The following is a 6,235-nucleotide window of genomic DNA, read 5'->3' as shown; positions in this document are numbered from 1 at the left end:
ATTTTTTGAAGTTAGACATTAGTACTTGCATTGGTCATTCTAAACTAATACTGAACAATAGAAAAATAGATTGTTAAAGTTTGGCCTTGGCAGGGACTAATAATGATTCCATAACCATATTTAAATTTAATTAATAAGTACATAAAAACTTAATACTTACAATAAAATCACAATATAACAAGTTTCTTAACCATCAATATCCACCCCCACTTTACCATGGATAGTATTAACTTGTAAATAGTTTTTTCTACAACGCCATGGGCCAATACCATGGATTATCAATGCCACATGCTAAAAAACATAACTATTTTCACAATAAAAAATTAAAATGTGAAATATTTTAGACATTACATATAAAATTGATTACATAGAGAGAAAAGTATCTATCATATGGATTGAGGGGGAGGGAGAACATGGAGAGAGGGTTATAGAGAGAAGGAGGGAGAGAAGGAGATAGTGACAGAGCTAGAGGATGGAAAGAGTGATGGGGATGTGTGTGTGAGAGAGAGAGAGTGAAGAAGAGAGAGAAGAGGGTAGGGAGTGGAGAGAGCGATGGGGAGAGAGGGAGGGAGGGAAGAACAAATGCATAGAGAGATATAGGTAGTGAGAGATGGAGTAACAAAGGAGAGAGGGTGAGAGGATATGAGGGAAGACAGAGATAATGAGAGAGACAAAGGGATACATAGATATGGAGGGGGGAGAGAAAGGGAGAGAAAGGGAGGGAGAGACAAAGATAGGTGGGAGAGAAAGGGAGAGAAAGGAAGGAATATATAGATGACTTGAGAGAGACAAAAGGACAGATGGAGGGGGAGAGAGAGATGGATTTGGAGGGGGAGAGAGTGAAATGGAATAATAAAGACAAAAATAGAGAGGCGGAGAGAGAGAGGGAGTAAAAAGGGAGAAATGGAGAGAGATTGAGCGAGATAGGTGAGGAGGGAAGAGAGATAAGGATAGGAGAGAGAGGGAGAGAACAGAAATGGAGGCAGGGAGATGGAGGGGGAGAGAGGGAAGGAGATAAGTAGCGAGATAGTGATATAGTTGCAGGGAAAATAGAGAGAGATTGATGGGGGGGAGAGAGAGGAAGGTGGGAGAGAAAGGGAGGGAGAAGAAGGAAAAGAGAGAGGACTTGAGAGAGAGAAGGAGAGATGGAGGAAGATAGAGATGGAATTGTAGGGAGAGAGAGGTGGAGGGAAGAAGAAATACATAAAGAGATAAAGGTGGAGAGAGAGAGAGAGGGTGACAAGGGAGAGATGGAAAGAGAGTGAGGGAGAGAGTAGAGCAGTAGAGAGAGATAGAGAGAGAGAGAGAGGATATGGAGAGGGAGAGATGGATCCAACCTAGATATGGTATGTGTATATAAAAACCAACATGGATCCATATTCACCCAGAACCTAGACTGAGAGGATCGAATATCTTTTCACTTAAAAACAGGTTTGTATCTCAAGATATTTGATATGTCTAGACGCTTGATCTATGTTGGTTTTTATTTTAATGTAAGTTTATTTTTATTTTTTCTTATTGTTTTTATTTACCTAAAAGTATAGGACAAGATATTACAACATCTCTTCCATGTATGCTACAAAGTCCCTCTCCCCCATTAATTTAAAAAATAAATTTTATATAAGAGAGTTATCCATCTAGAAAAAATTATCATAATTATAATATAGTCATAATTTAATATTATCCTTAAATGAGTCTTATGTGTTATTATTATTATTTTTTTTATAAGTAAGAGACAAACCTTCTATTAAACTGATAAAATTACATAATATACAAAGTGCCCCAGCCAACAGGGGTGGCAAAAAACCAGGGACCGAAGCTTACAAGATTCTTACAAATAGCAAAAAGTGGTTCCTACTGCAACCACTAGATGGACCCGATGGCAACAATAAAAAAGTCCACTAAACAAAATGGGTGTGAAACCCTCAGGCAACAGGCAGGAACCAATCCTCACGGTTGAATACATAACCCCAATCCAACAACCAACAAGCAAAGGGACGCACAAACGGGGAACAAGCACAACCAATCCCAGCCGTTGAAAGCAATGTCCTGATCCAACATCGACTATGGTTATCGCATGAATGAGGAGCACGAAGGTTAACCGCGCAATGAGAGTAGTTTTCTCTCACCTCTCGTTGCCACGTGTTACCCCCTGAGTGGAATCACATGCATCTTCCACAAAAATAGATACCAGCCATGTCCCATGCAATATACCAAATAAGGTTTTTGGGTTTTGTGTCCATGGTTTCACGAAATCGTGGGGCCCAAATAGGGACCCACCGTGGACCCCACTGCCCCTTGCAAAACAAACCCGTCCTCAACTCTAAACTGGGTGCAAAAACCAGAAACAGGTCCAAAGCCTTGAGGCAACAAGCACGATCCATCTCAGCTGTTGAATACATAATCCTGATCCAACGGTCATCGGGGATATTGCACAGATGAGAAGCGCGAAGGTTAACCACACAATGAGAGCGGTTTTATCTTACCTCTCAATGCCACATGTTACCCATCGAGTGGAATCACATGCACCTGCAAAAATACCAGTTACCATCTAACTCCTACGCGAAATACCACTTATGGTATCACGTTCGTGGTTTCACGGAAAAGCCATAATATTCCCGCAGACCTTGCTGAGCCTTCCACCTAGAGTCACCAACAAAAACTCGTTGAGCCAAATACACCCAGGCAGTCCGTTCTGTGTCATTGCCCAACTTGAAACCTTCGTCATTCATCCGAAAGTTAATAAAGTTGTGGAGAGCAACCATATCCCAAAATCGTGGATGAATTAGGTGATATCATCCTCACTCATTTTTCCCGAAACCCTTTGATCAACACTGTTCATCCATAAATCCCAATCTTTGGCTACCAGGATGAAACAGTCCTCTCACATTTTCCCTTTAGGTAATAACTCCCATGCATGCCGAGAATCCCTGTCCTTATTAGCCACGCCTTCGTTGGCCAACCGATCTACAAGCATATTTGCCTTCCTTCTAACATGAACAAATCTAATCGCCTTAAGGGTCTGCAAGTGATAGTGGATAGTGTGAAAAACCTACAGCAGTTTCCAATGCATCGACACTTTATCTGGCAAAGTTCCATTATGAATCTTCTTAGCTGCTTTGATGATCGAATCTGAATCGGATTCAATGATAACTTTCTGTATATTTTCTTCCACCAGGATCTCTAAGCATTGATCTAATGCCAGAAGTTCAGCCATGTTATTGGTATCCTTTTACGAGTGGCCATGGAAGATGTATTTTGTGAGCCCCTGAGGATCTATTATAGTACCCCCAAAGCCAGCTTCCCCTGGATTACCCTTAGAAGCTCCATCAATGTTTACTTTGAAGAAGCCCTGAGGAGGGGGCTGCCATCTACTAGCCCCTGTGTTAATTGTTCTCACTTCCTTCCTTATTTCTTGAGGATTGATGGATTGAAGACCCAAATTAAGAATAATAATGTCCTCATGAGGCAGAGGAGGATTCATGGGAATTGACCTCAAAAGGCTCTTAAGTGTTTCTTTAAGTTGTTTTAGAATTTGATTGATTATGTACTAGGGCTTGCTAGCTTTATTTATGAAGATATGCCTATTGGGTTCTTTCCAAACATTCCAAATGACAAAGCCTGGTACTAGCATCCAAGCTTTGTTGATGATCTCATTCTCTGAGAAGTTCTTCCTCCAGTTTTTCAGAGTGTTAGATATGCTGAGACTATCCCTATCGGTTTGTCTGAATCTTGAGGCCACCCAATCCCACACCTTAGAAGAAAAGGAGCAGAGGTTGAGTAGGTGTTCAATCATTTCCTCATGTGAGCCGCATAGGTGACATTTGGAAGGGCCATTGAAACCTTTCTTTAGGAGGTTTTCCCAAGTTAGGATCTTTCTTTGGTGCACAAGGCAGATAAATAACTTTATTTTCATCCAGTGAGGAGTTTGCCAAAGCTCCTTCCAGACTTTATCAGCGTTTACAAATTTGAATCCTGTGATTGCTTGTTTTGCCTCTTTGAGGTTAAAGTTACCTTTGTTATTCTTCCCCAATCTTAATTGGTCGTGTGAGGAGGAAACCAGAATTCGTCTGTGCTTTAGGTCCATGGTGAGAGCCTCTGCCATGGCCTTCAAAGGACTCTCATCACTGTAACTTAGTTCCTTCCACTTCCTCCATTTTTCATTGTTCCTTCCCTCATCCCATAAATCTTTTACCAATAATAGGCCTTTGCTGTCTATGTCCCTTTTGAGGGCTGCCAAGTCAATCCTGTTAAGGATGGTTTCCTATTGCCAACTGTCCTCCCAGAATCGAGCTCGGTCCCCTGCTCAGATTTCCCAAAAACAATGATGTTAAACAATGCTTTTGTTCTCCCAAGCAAGGTTCCATATGTGTGAACCCCTGATTTGTCTCGTCATTTTAATAAGATCCTTTTCCTAGCAGTGCTTGGCATACTTTTGTTTCCAAAGCTTGGCCCAGGGGGCATTCAACTTCTTGATCCATTTCCACCAAAGCTTAGCTCCCGAAACTTTACTAAGAGCTTTTGGATCATGCAACCCCAAGCCACCATGGCTTTTGGGCTTGTAGAGCTTGTCCCAGGCAGCTAAAGCCCACATTTTTTATCTTCCCCTCTACCCCATAGAAAGTCCCTTTGAATGTTCCTTATCTGTTACTTAATACCTTGAGGAGCTGGGAAGCTGAAAAAATGAAAATGGGAATGACTTGCAAGACCGCTTGTGTGAGCACAAGTTTCCTTGCTATGTTTAAAGATCTGCATGTCCATTTTCTGATTTTGTCCTGAAGTTTACTTAAAATTGGTTGCCATATTTTCTTCCTGAGAGGTTATCAGTAAGAGGAATGCCAAGATATTTGGAAGGCAACTGTTACCTTTGAAAACCAAGAATCCTGGTAATATTTCTCTGTATATCAATATTAGTGTTAAAGAAGAAAACTTTGGACTTGTTTATGCCTACCTCCATACCTGTTGCCATAGCAAAGTCGTTTAATATATCTTTGATTGCCCTTGCTTCCCTGACTGTGGGTATGCCCTGTAGCATTGTGTCATCCACAAATTGTTGATGAGTGTTAGCCTCTCCATTCAAGGTGAGCTTGATCCACGGAATCTAACCTTCAACATTAGTTGTTTTGATTTCCCTGCCTAGCCCTTCCATCATGAGGACAAAGAGGAAAGGGGAGAGCAGATCACATTGTATGATCCCTCTAGAAGGTGTGAAGGTATTTGAAGAAGCTCCATTAAGCAGAATAGAAAAACTGGTTGTGGTGACTAGTGCCATAACCCATCTTATCCAATTTTGGTCAAAGCCATATGCTTTCAGAGTAAATATGATATAATACCAGCTGAGTTTGTCATAGGCTTTCGATATGCCCAAATGAATAATCATGCCTGCTTGCTTGCTTCTTTTGAGAGAGCATACCACCTCATGTGATTGGATGATGTTGTTAAGAATTTGTCGTCCCTCCACATAGCCTGTTTTCTCTTCCAAGATGAGGGAAGGTAGTAGGGGCTTGAGTCTATTGGTTATCACTTTGGAGATGATTTTATACACCAAATTACATAAGGCTATGGGTCTAAATCCATTCAGAGTCATAGCATTTTCCTTTTTGGGGATTAAATCTATGAAGGAATCATTCAATGCTTTCAGAACCTTTTTGTATTTTCTTGAGTCCTCCACAACGTTGAGGATGTCCTATTTGACTGTATCCCAACAGGCTTTGAAGAAATCAACATTGAATCCATCTGGGCCTAGTGCTTTTCCACTTTTCATTTCCTTCATCACCTCACTAACCTCCTCTTCTGAAACTAGCCTATTGAGGTTATGGTTGTCCTCTCTAGAGACCAACTTGGGAATATATTAAGTGAACTGATCAATGAACCTAGATATATCCTCCATTGGCTCCTTTGCAATGTTAGAGAAGTGTTGTACTAGATTTGATTCCATATCCTTGTGGGAGACAAGCTCCACACCCTCAAAATAATTAATCTTTGTGATTCTATTATGTGCCCTGTGGGCCATAGTGGACTTGTGGAAGAGCTTTGTATTTCTTTCTCCCTCTTTGATCCATTGAATCCCGGATTTCTGTCTCCAGAAAGATTCCCCTTGTAAGCATTTATCCTCCCATTATTCCTGTAAATGATCTGACTGATGTCCTGGAGTTTCTGTCAGTCTCAATTCTAGCCTTGACGATATCACCAAATTCCTTTCTGTTCCAAGCTTTAAGTTTAGATTTAATATGTT

Source organism: Pinus tabuliformis, chromosome J (assembly GCF_031772625.1).
Source record: "Pinus tabuliformis cultivar Carrire ecotype Pingquan chromosome J, CPIR1, whole genome shotgun sequence".
In the NCBI taxonomy this organism is placed as follows: Eukaryota; Viridiplantae; Streptophyta; class Pinopsida; order Pinales; family Pinaceae; genus Pinus; species Pinus tabuliformis.
This window is presented reverse-complemented; position numbering follows the sequence as displayed.